The sequence below is a fragment of the Mesoplodon densirostris genome, chromosome 5, assembly GCF_025265405.1.
Source record: "Mesoplodon densirostris isolate mMesDen1 chromosome 5, mMesDen1 primary haplotype, whole genome shotgun sequence".
NCBI lineage: Eukaryota > Metazoa > Chordata > Mammalia > Artiodactyla > Ziphiidae > Mesoplodon > Mesoplodon densirostris.
The window spans coordinates 19,713,378-19,725,543 of NC_082665.1; the positions used below are offsets into that span (position 1 = coordinate 19,713,378).

General features: G+C 38.7%; 1 pseudogene; it reads left to right on the forward strand.

Annotated features, from left to right (window-relative positions):
- The window catches only part of LOC132490412 (60S ribosomal protein L7-like), a 63,516-nt pseudogene extending 57,311 nt beyond the window's left edge, over nt 1–6,205 (forward strand).
- The last annotated feature ends 5,961 nt before the right edge of the window (nt 6,206–12,166 follow it).

The following is a 12,166-nucleotide window of genomic DNA, read 5'->3' on the forward strand; positions in this document are numbered from 1 at the left end:
TCTGCTATTGATCCCATCTAGAGTATTTTTCATTTCATTTATTGTGTTTTTAATCAATGCTTGATTCATCTTTAGTTCTTCTAGGTCCTTGTTAACTGTTTCTTGCAGTTTGTCTATTCTATTTCCAAGATTTTGGATCTTGGAAATAGAATCTTGGATCATCTTTACTATCATTATTCTGATTTTTTTTCAGGTAGACTGCCTATTACCTCTTCATTTGTTAGGTCTGGTAGGTTTTTATCTTGCTCCTTCACCTGCTTTGTGTTTTTCTGTTTTCTCATTTTGCTTATCTTACTGTGTTTGGGGTCTCCTTTTTTGCAGGCTGCCGATTCGTAGTTCCCATTGTTTTTCGTGTCTGTCCCCAGTGGCTAAGTTTGTTTTAGTAGGTTGTGTAGGCTCCCTGGTGGGAGTGACTAGTGCCTGTGTTCTGGTGGTTGAGGCTCGATCTTGTCTTTCTGGTGGGCAGGTCCACGTCTGGTGGTGTGTTTTGGGGTGCCTATGGCCTTATTATTTTTTTAGGCAACCTGTCTGTTAATGGGTGGGGTTGTGTTCCTGTCTTGCTAGTTGCTTGGCATAGGGTGACCAGCACTGTAGCTTGCTGGTCGTTGACTGAAGCTGGGTGCTGGTGTTGAGATGGAGATCTCTGGGAGATTTTCGCCGCTTGATATGTGGAAGTGGGAGGTGTCTTGTGGACCTGTGTCCTGAAGTTGGCTCTCCCACTTTAGAGGCACAGTACTGACTCCTGGCTGCAGCACCAAGAGCCTTTCATTTACCCGGCTCTGAATAAAAGGGAGAAAAAGTAGAAAGAAAGAATGAGTAGAAGAAAGAAAGAGAGAAAGAAAGAAGGAAAGAAAGAGAGAAAGAAAGAAGGAAAGAAAGGAAGGAAGGAAGGAAGGAAGAAAGAAAGATAGGAGGGAGGGAGGGAGGAAGGAAGGAAAGCAAGAAAGAAAGAAAGGGAGGGAGGGCGGGAGGAAAGAAAAAGAAAGAGTGAAAGGAAGAAGGGCGGGAGGGATGGAGGGAGGAAGGAAAGAAAGCAAGAAAGAAAGGAGGGACAGAGGGAGGGAGGGAGGAAGAGTAGGTAGGAAAAAAGAAAGAGAGAAGATAAAATAGAATAAAGTATGATAAAATATAGTAGCATTATTAAAATAAAAAAGTAATTAATTAAAAAAAACGTATGGATAGAACCCTGGGACAAATGGTGGAAGCAAAGCTATACAGAGAAAATCTCACACAGAAGGATACACATACAGATTCACAAAAAGAGAACAGGGGGAAAAAATCGTAAATCTTGCTCTCAAAGTCCACCTCCTCAATTTGGGATAATTCGTTGTAAAAAGAGGAAAAGGGGGAAAAATCTTAAATCTTGTCCTCAAAGTCCACCTCCTCAATTTGGGATGATTCGTTGTCTATTCATGTATTCCACAGATGCAGGGTACATCAAGTTGATTGTGGAGCTTTGATCCGCTGCTTCTGAGGCTGCACAGAGAGATTTCCCTGTCTCTTCTTTGTTCTCACAGCTCCCCAGTCTCAGCTTTGGATTTGGCCCCGCCTCTGCGTGTGGGTCGCCGGAGGGCGTCTGTTCTTCGCCAGACAGGACGGGTTTAAAGGAGCTGCTGATTCAGGGTCTCTGGCTCACTCAGGCCGAGGGGAGGGAAGGGTACGGAGTGCGGGGTGAGCCTGCGGCAGCAGCGGCTGGCGTGACATTGCACCAGCCCGAGGCGGTCCGTGCACTTCCCCGGGGAAGCTGTCCCTGGATCCCGGGACCCCAGCAGTGGCGGGCTGCACAGGCTCCCCGGAAGGGGGGCGTGGACAGTGACTTGCGCTCACACACAGGCCTCTTGGCGGCGGCGGCAGCAGCCCCAGCGTCCCACGCCCATCTCCGGGGTCCGCACCTTTAGCCGCAGTTCGCGCCCATCTCTGGAGCTCCTTTAAGCAGTGCTCTTAATCCCCTCTCCTCGCACACCAGGAAACAAAGAGGGAAGAAAAAGTCTCTTGCCTCTTCGGCAGCTCCAGACTTTTTCCCGGACTCCCTCCGGGTTAGCCGTGGTGCACTAACCCCTTCAGGCTCTCTTCCTGCCGCCAGCCCCAGTCCTCTCCCTGCGCTCCGACTGAAAGCCGATACCCGAGCCTCAGCTCCCAGCCCCGCCCGCCCCGGCGGCCGAGCAGACAAGCCTCTAGGGCTGGTGAGTGCCTGAGGGCACCGATCCTCTGTGCGGGAATCTCTGCGCTTTGCCCTCCGCACCCCTGTGGCTGTGCTCTCCTCCGCTACTCCGAAGCTTTCCCCCTCCGCCACCCGCAATCTCCGCCCGTGAAGGGGCTTCCTAGTGTGTGGAAACCTTTCCGCCTTCACGGCTCCCTCCCACTGGTGCAGGTCCCGTCCCTATCTTTTTGTCTCTGTTTATTCTTTTTTCTTTTGCCCTACCCAGGTATGTGGGGAGTTTCTGGCCTTTTTGGGGGTCTGAGGTCTTCTGCCAGCATTCAGTAGGTGTTCTGTAGGAGTTGTTCCACATGTAGATAAATTTCTGATGTATCTGTGGGGAGGAAGGTGATCTCCATGTCTTAGTCTTCCGCCATCTTCTCCTTACTCCTCCGCCATCTTCTCCTGGTTTTCTTTATTGTCATAAAATCAATGAAAAACATCAGAAGTTTGGGTTATTGGTTGTCCGAACATAATGCAATAGAGTGGGTGGCTTAAACAACTGAAATTTATTTTTGCACAGTTTTGGAAACTAGAAGTCCAAGATCAAAATGTGGGTCAGCTCTCTTTTGGCAAGAGGGCTTGTAGATGTGTGCTCACATAGCTTTCCTTGGTGTGTTTATTTGGAGGGATCTCTCTTTTTTCCTCTTCATATAAAGCCACCAATCCTATTGGATCAGGACTCTACTTGTATGAATTCATTTAACCGTAATTACCTCCTAAAAGCCCCATCTCCAAATACAATCACAATGGGGCTTAGGGCTTCAACATATGAATTTGAGGGGGACACAATTCAGTCCATAGTCCTGATATAGCATCAGACATAACAATATGAATATTCCCAGTGGTTTAGTATCCTGCACAATGTTTCAGTTTCTACAAGCAACATTTACAGAGCATGTACTCTGTACCTGACACTGTGCTAGACCTTGGGTGTTATAAAGATGAACAAGAGTCTTCTGCCTATATGCTTACAGTCTAATGGGTGAGATTGATGTGTATACCCACAAACATCATAATACCATGTGAGAAGCAAATAGAAATGTGCACATGCTAATTCAGCAAAAAAATTCTCTCTATACTGTATTTCCCATCAGTATATCTTAATTCATGATATATATATTTTTATATAGTAGCAGTCCATTTTTTTCTGCTCTGACCTCTGATATAGCACATATTGTCCATTGAGCCACAAGAAAACTGTATTAGGTTTTAGGGAGAACATTTTATATCTGATCTGCCTTAGGATCTTGTGCCGGAATTTTCGCTTGTTTCAGTGACTGTGGCAAAGGCTATCCTTGTGGCATCATTTCTCTTCAATCTTTTCTCTTCCTCGATATATGATCAGTATGATTTAGAATGCTTAGATGATTTTCACATCCTTGAAAAGTTAATTCATTTCCCCATCAACGGATAGGACTGTTTTTTTAAATTGAGGGATAGTTGATTTACAATGTTTTGGGTGTACAACAAAGTGATTCAGTTCTTTTTCAGACTCTTTTCCATTATAGGTTATTGCAAGACATTGAATACAGTTCCTTCTGCTATTCAGTAGGTCCTTGTTGGTTACCTATTTTATATATAGTAGTGTGTATCTGTTAATCCCAGATTCCTAATTTATTCCTTCCCTCTCCTTTCCCCTTTGGTAACCGTAAGTTTGTTTTCTATGTCTGTGAGTCTATTTCTGTATTGTAAATATGTTCATTTGTATCATTTTTGAGGTTCTACATATAGGTCATATCATGATATTTGTCTTTTTCTGATTTACTTCACATAGTATGATAATCTCTAGGTCCATCTAAATGGCATCATTTCATTCTTTTTATGGCTGAGTAATATTCCATTGTATATATGTTCCACATCTTCTATATCCATTCATCCATCGATGGGCATTTAGGTTGCTTCCAAGTCTTGGCTACTGTAAATAGTGCTGCTATGAACATTGAGGTGCAGGTATCTTTTCAAATTCGAGTTTTGTCTGAATATATGCCCAGGAGTGGGACTGCTGGATCGTATGGTAACTCTGTTTTTAGTTTTTAAAGGAACCTCCATATTGTTTTGATAAGGCTGTTTTTAATTGGAGTTGAATCACTTGGCACTGCTGAAGAACATTTTCTCACAGATTTTTGAAATAAAATTAAGCAAGCATTAAAGTTTTGCAATTGTGTCAATTTCCGTTTTGATGTAAAATGAAATTGTGTGTGTCCATACATCAGTGTATTATGTAATTTATGCTTTTTTTTACCCTTTCATTCGTCACAAATAGTTCTGAAATTGTTGGTATCAAGAGTGGCCAAAAGACCACAGTTAATACACTTTTGAATATTGATGCCACTATCAGACCTTTTCAAGGCTATTCTATGGTTAGTTTCCCAAGTGAGGCTGTAAAAGGTCAGGAGTACCCTGAGTTTACAAGCATTAAGCCTGGCTTTGTCCTACCAGCTTCCTCAGTACTATTGTATGTGTCGGGGTTTAAAACTCTTTCTATGTGTTTTGCTCTTTTATTTATTTTAGCCGGTGGACACACCTTTTCCTTTTTAAACTGGTATGTCGATGGCCTTTCCTTGTAATAACAGTTGACATAATCCTCTTGAGCTGAAAGAAAACACTATTAAGGAAAACGCTGGCTATTTCCAACTTTCTCAGACCTCTGTAAGGAGGAATGCAGGTCCCTACCAGGATCAGGTGGAGACAGAGCTACCAATGGGTACAATTAAGAATTTCAGGTTCTCAGGCAGAATTCTCTGTGCTTGGGATTTACATCTTTGCCCCTAGCCTGGGATGCTGAATTGGAACAATAATGATAAATCATTTTTTTTCACCTGTTGGATTTGCAAATGTTTTAAACAAGCAATAACAGCCATCGCTGGCAAATACTCAGGGATGTGAACGTTCCTTTACTTCAGTGGTAGGAATGTGAATTCCTTAACTGACCTGGCACCAATTATTTGAATTAAAATTACTATACATTATATAGCAAGCAATTCCAGTTCTTGAATTTTACCTTACATTAAAAAAAAAACTACACCTGATAAAGGACTATGTGGACATAATGCTATTTTTATTATGGTTTATAGTGTCAAAAAAACATAAACAAATTGAATGTTCATGAGTAGGGAATTGAATAAATCATGGCACATGTGTGTGAGCATGCACAGGCACATACCACACACACGCACACACACTGAAAAATGATATATTGGGATATATTAATGTCCCAAATGGGATGACTGTTCACAATATACCATGAGATTAAATAAAGCAAATTCAAAGTAAAGTGAATAATATCAACCTTAAAAAAACCCAAACCTAAAAATAGGCTATGTAGTCCTTTTTTCCAGCTGGAACCATGGAGGTTGCAGAAGAGAAGAAAAGATGGTTCCTGCTGAAACTCCTAAAAACAGTGAAGGAATTTCACAGAGCTCAAGATCAGGCACCTGAGAAAGAATTTTGCCCAAAAGATGTTTTGAAAGGCAAGGACAAATGTTATATATTAAAAGGTAAGCCCAATCACAAGGAATATGGGCAGATGTACAGAACTGACACAAGAATGGTTAGGATGGCAAGATAAGCTGGCAACTTCCATGTACCTGCAGAACCCATACTGGCATTTGTCATCAGGATCAGTATCCATGGTGTGACCCCAAAGGTCTGAAAAGTGTTGCAGCTTCTTCATCATTGCCATATCTTCAGGGGTACCTTTGTGAAGATCAACAACGTTTCAGTTAACATGCTGAGGATTGTGGAACCACATATTGCACATAAATTGACAACACATTGATTGCTGGCTCTCTTGTTAAATTTGGAATCATCTGCATGGAAGATCTGATTCACTAGATCTATACTGTTGAACAATACTTTCAAGAAACCAACAACTTCTGCTGGCCCTTCAAATGATCTTTTCCATGAGGTAGAATGAAGATGATGAAGATCATCTATTTTGTAGACGGTAGAGATGCTGACAACAGAAAAGATCAAATCAACAGGCTTATTAGAAGGATGAAATAAGGTGTCTACCTTGATTCATTTTGTAATCTAGTCAGTTAATAAACAGTGACTGCTTTCAATTTGAAATGTAAAACAAACATCCCCCACCAAAAAAAAAAAAACAAATTATGTGATTAACAAAAGAGAAAATGGGACAAGTATATATCCAATTCTTCACATGTGTTAACTATGGGAGATATGGGGAATTATTTACTTGTCATTCATTCATTTATTCATTATATTAAAAAATGGAAGACACAGAGAGTAGAAGAAAAGAGGTGGAACACTCTCCTGGTGTTGGATGTTGGGTGAGAAGAGGGCTGGACACCAATATGGCAGTCAACCTCATCATCTCCTCCATATATAGGAGCAGGGGGCTTCCTCTTTTTAAGCACAGAGGTTTGGAGAAGGATGTTGCCTGAGAAGGAAGAGAATGGCTGGACCTCCCAAATTGCTTGCACTTACTGACAGCCCCTCTCCCTTGTACAGTTGTTTTTAGGTTGCCCAGTGCAACTCTTTTCACAGCTATGTGCAACCACCCAGTAATACCTTGCCTCAGGAGATGTTCTGCCCTTACCAGTGACAAACTCAAGCTCCTAGGGTGGGGAGGATGAGGGCAGCATAAGGTTATTGATAGATGAAAGTACATCTACTCCAGGTATGAGTCAAAACTTCTAGATGAGTCAAGAAATTTGCCCCATATCCATGATTCCCTCCTCATCCCACCCACAGAGCTAGGCACCAATTTTTGTGTGGGTTTGACTGCCAAAGATTTTCTAGGAGAAGAATATAGTAGGATAATATTTGAAGTTATTAATCCATACTTTTTCTTCTCCCTGTATATATCTTTTCATCTTTCTGTTCCTCTTCATTTAAGCAGATCCTGGGGAAGTGTGAGGCAGGATATTTTTTCTGGCTATTAATTGCCAGTGACCGAAATTTGAAGGAGAAATCAGGCAAGATTGCCAGAAAAGGCAAAAAAGAAAGAGAATATGGACCTCGACCAAGTAAGTATCTGGGTCAGAGATATGATGGGGGGTGGAACTTTCCAAGCTAGAAAGTGCTTCCGATAGGAATAGGGAAGTGGAGGGAGGAGATGAAGGGAGGGGTCTGTAGGAGCAAGGAGATAGGGTCAGTTCCTGATTTCCAACTATGTTAAGAAGGGAGTAGTAAGACTCCATGCAGAAAATGGATGCTTGGTATTGAAACAAATGAAACTAAGAGGATCCATTTCCCCAATGACAGACATTTTGGTATTACAAAAAAATGTTGCAATGAATTATCCTTGTGTCCCTGTACTAGATGTTTTTGGAATTTATATTTTAGAAGTTGACTTTCTGTGTCCTAACCTTCAAACTTTGCTAGATATTGCAAAAAGTTTTTAGCATTATACCAATTTTCTCTCTCAAACGCTTGATCTTTTTCTTCTTAAATTTAAACTACACTCCCTATTGTAAAACTTCACTGCTCATTAATCATGGGTAATTAAGACTTTGAAAGTTCCCGTTTCCCCGACTTCCTTACCACTACTTGTCATTGACAAACTTTTGAATTTTTTCCAGTGTGACGATATGAAATGGTATCTTGTTTTAATTTGCATGCTTCTATTATTAGTAAGTTACAACTTTTTTCCTCATATCTTTATTGGTCCTATAGAGCTTCTTGTCTGTGAACTGAAGTTTTATATTCATTTCTTTACTGGACTTTTTATCTTTTTCTTACTTATAGGATATTTTTATATATTCTAGATGGCAGTTATTTCTCAAATGCCTTGTAAGTATTTTCTCTGTCTCTAGCTTGCCTTTTAAACTTTGTTTATGACATCTAAAGTATGATATTTAAAATGTTTCTGTTATCAAATTTATTCATCTTTTAGTCTGTACTTAATGGCTTGGTTTTTTTATTCTTAAAAGACTTTGCTTCAGAGCAGTTTTAGCTTCATAGTAAAATTGAGAAGAAGGTACTCAGAAATCCCATATACTCCCTACCCCTATACATGCACAGCCTCCTCCATTATCAATAGCCCCACCAGAGTCATACATGTGTTACAATTGATGAACCTTTTTAATTTTTAAGAGATTTTTCCTTACTTCAATGTTATGAGATTGTCTCCTACATTTTCTTCTAAAACTTTTGAGGGTTGCCTTTAAGTCTTTAATCCATGTGTTCTTCCTATTTGTGTATGGAATGAGGAGGAATTCAATATTCTGATACATTTTAAAATTTGTTCCTCAATCACATGAGGTCAACCCATCCTATTGGCAGATTCACCTGCAGCCACACTGAAAGATCGAGGGTAGCAAAGAAGTTCATAGCAGGCATCAGGACTGAGCATTGTGAGTAAACCACTGGGCTCATGGATGAGCTTCATAAACCAAACAGTGAACTAGCGGTGTTACCTGGATTAGTGAGTGGAATGACCTCTGTAGAATCCCCCATATCATGAACATTAACTAATGGGGAACCAGGGACATTAAACTGATTGAAAAAGTATACAGCGGGCCTAGACTCACAACTGGATATCAGGGTCTGGGTCAAAACAACAAACCTACCAGCAAACATAGCAGCAAATATGGCAGAGCTAACACAGCCAAAGTATTATCCAACCAAATGTAGACAATCCAGAGGAAAGCATTTTCTGGATAATGTTTCCTCTCTGTAATGTCACTAATTTATTTAACATGCACTGTAGTCTTCTTTAAGTTTTTAAAAAACTCAACACAGTGGAGAGAAAAGAAATATACTATTTTAATTGTTTAGTTGGAAAACATAAAATTTATATTTATTTCTCCCCTTCTAAAACAAAAATAAAATCAATTTTAACTATTTGAGCAGAGATTACAATTTTGTCCTATAAGTAAAACAACTACAAGAAATTTCACAGTAATTTTAGTATTTATACAGCTTTTTAAAGAAAATAAAACATTGAATTATAAAAAGCATTTATACTGGAACACAGAGAACTATATTCAATATCTTGTAATAACCTATAATGGAAAAGAATATGAAAAATAATATAGATATATTCACTTTGCTGTACACCAGAAATTAACACAACATTGTAAGTCAACTACACTTCAACTTAAAAAAAAAAGCATTTATACTAGTATTATGCCTTCTGAAGTAAAATCTCAGTGTACATCTAAGTTTTCAGAATTAAAAAGTGTAACCCAGAATCCAGGGTGTAATTTCCAAGGTGAGCGTCAATATAAGTATTTGAAATACAGCTTGATCTTTGTGATAAAATTAAAAAAAGAAATTAGTTGGGACTATCCCACATGCATTCTAAAGCCCCCAGTTAGCCTAGGTAATTTTTCTTATTCTCCCACAACACATGGCATTCTTTCTATGAATGACATCAGTTTGGAAATACCCCGTGGTTTCTGAGTTATAAGTGGATAGCTCACCATGAACTCCTGATTATATTATGATTCATACTTTCACTTCTGTTTTTATACTATCATTTTGAAAAAGTGAAAGTGAAACTGTGTTTCACTGGCAAACAGTTCACTAGGGAGAAGAAAAATATCGTTGATATAATAATTTACAAAATATTTAAGGTTTATTGTCTAAGAATATTGTGAAAACCATTTCTTAAGGGAAAAAGTATGTAGTTGTGACCCAAAAATTGCTCTTAGAAAGTGAATCTGGGATTTAACCGTGACGATTGTCAGAGTTCTGCTCTACATGGGAGCATTGCTTATGATTCCTTCTGACATCTGTGTATCTATCTATCTATCTATCTGTCATCTATCTATCAATAAATCTTTTAATACTCTTTCTTCATGGAACTGGTTTATGAATCATAGCCTTTTACCTCTAGTATTTGTTATCTTAACAATTACACTATGGTAGAAAGATGATGCTAGCTAGTTAGAGAAAGAAAGAAAGAAAGAAAGAGCAAGAAAGAAAAAATAACCATATGGAAATTTCCAACATAATTCCAGGCTTGAGAGCCTTTATTCATACTTTAAGTTTCCTTAGGGCAGGTGTCATGCCTGTTCATTGCTCTGTCTCTTGTACCTTTGCCAGTTCCTGGCACAAAGCAACATTCAACAAATATTTGTTGAGTAAATAAACACAGCAGGTTAAAAGCAACTTCTTGAACTTCATGGTTTTCTGTGGAAAACCACAAGAAAAAAATGTGTTCTGAGGTCTCAGCATACTAGTAACCAAGAAGTATCAGGAATCTAATGAGATCCTTCTCTTACGAGATCCTTAATGTAGCAATGTTACTTTAAGGGTATCATAAGCTATGAGGTCTAAAACTAGATGCCTCAATGCCTTGTGATTCTTCATTTAACATTATTTGTAGAATGGGAATTTTCCCAAAGATTATAAACCCTTTCTAAAGACTAATGTGATTTAAAATATCTTTCATTAAGTATAAATTTATTTTCCTTGGCTGTCTGTCACCAAAGGACAGTTCCTACCAAAGAATTATGTCTTGTGGGTCAATATGTGTTTCCTATGAATGAATGAATTCCTCAAAATGAAATGTCTCCTTCTCAGACTAAAGATATTTTTCTATCTACACTGTTTTAATGTTTGTACTTCAGATCTAACAGCTCCTTTAGCTTAAGGCATTGAAGAATGATCTTATCTAAGAGAGGAGGTACCCTTCTATTTTAAACCATAATTAACATCTTAAAATGGGGTAATCTAACAGACCAGTTAGTCAGTCACTCTTTGTATTTCTAAGAGGTCGGAACACAGGAGGGATATGACTGTATAAGTGGTAAGGAGTGAAAAATGTTTAGAAGACTGTTTAGTCGGAAATAGAAAAGTTACTCCTTCCAAAAATTGTCTGGAAGCCCCTAAACATCATTTAAAAATATTAAAACATCCCAATGCCAGTTATACCAATAACCTGAGCTGAAAATAACATTGAGAATATGCTGAGAATAGCAGTGATAGTAAAAAAAAAAAAGGTTCTTTCTTTAAACCATTACATTTTGGGATAGCAAAAGATTAATCAGCAATAGATTATCACAACAAAATTGCTATAAAGATTAAATGGATATTACTGAAAAGAATGTCAAACAGTGAGCTTCTCTTTGAAAACTTAAGAAAATTAAGAGCAGAAATTGGAAGTAATCTTACTGAGACAGAATAGCTTATAAGCCATTAAGACTTGATTTATAACCTGTTAAATACTTTTTAAAGAAATAGTAAGTTAAAAAGAAAGCGAGTTCGTCAGCCTGGCATATGAAAGAAGAAAACAAAGAACCTATGAAGTACACTTTGGCAGAGAATTCCAGAGACATTTGTTCCTGCGATTTGTCCTTTCTAGTGCTGATTGTTGAAATTGTAGCATTATTCTTTGCTTGATGTCATTAAACATCTTGTTTATATCAACCCTCACTGACTCTGAATTCATATTCACTAAGTAATATTTTTATTATAATTTGATTTCTGATATAACTTTACAAGGAAGGAATGCTTCGGCTAGAGGACACTTTGGCAGTTATATCTCTCATTATAATTAATAAGAGATTTTTTCCCCTGGTTTGTACAGAACTCTCTTGAATGTAGCTTGAATAAGTTACAATTCCCAAGTCTGAACAAGTCTGGGACACTGAGGAAATTGAATTTTCAAATAGACAAAGTTGAGCAACAGATTGAGCTGCAATGGCTTCCCCAAGGGTGTCACCACTTTGATGGGCTCTCCTCATTTCTTATGGGGACTGATGAAAGTGTATCTGGTAAAATGCGTGGCATATAGTGGTGCACCACTTACATGAGGAAGAAGGAAAGAAAACAGAGTACTGAGAAGAAGCAGAGCAGAGAGAAAAAAGAGAGCATTCAGCATCCTTGCTTTATTGACATATTAAGCTCCGATATATGGTACCTTGTCAGGTATGATGGTTAATTTCATGTGTCAACTTAGCTGGGTCATAGGGTACACAGATATTTGGTCAAACATTATTGATGATGATGATGATGATGTCAGTGAGGATGTTTACTGATGAGACTGACATT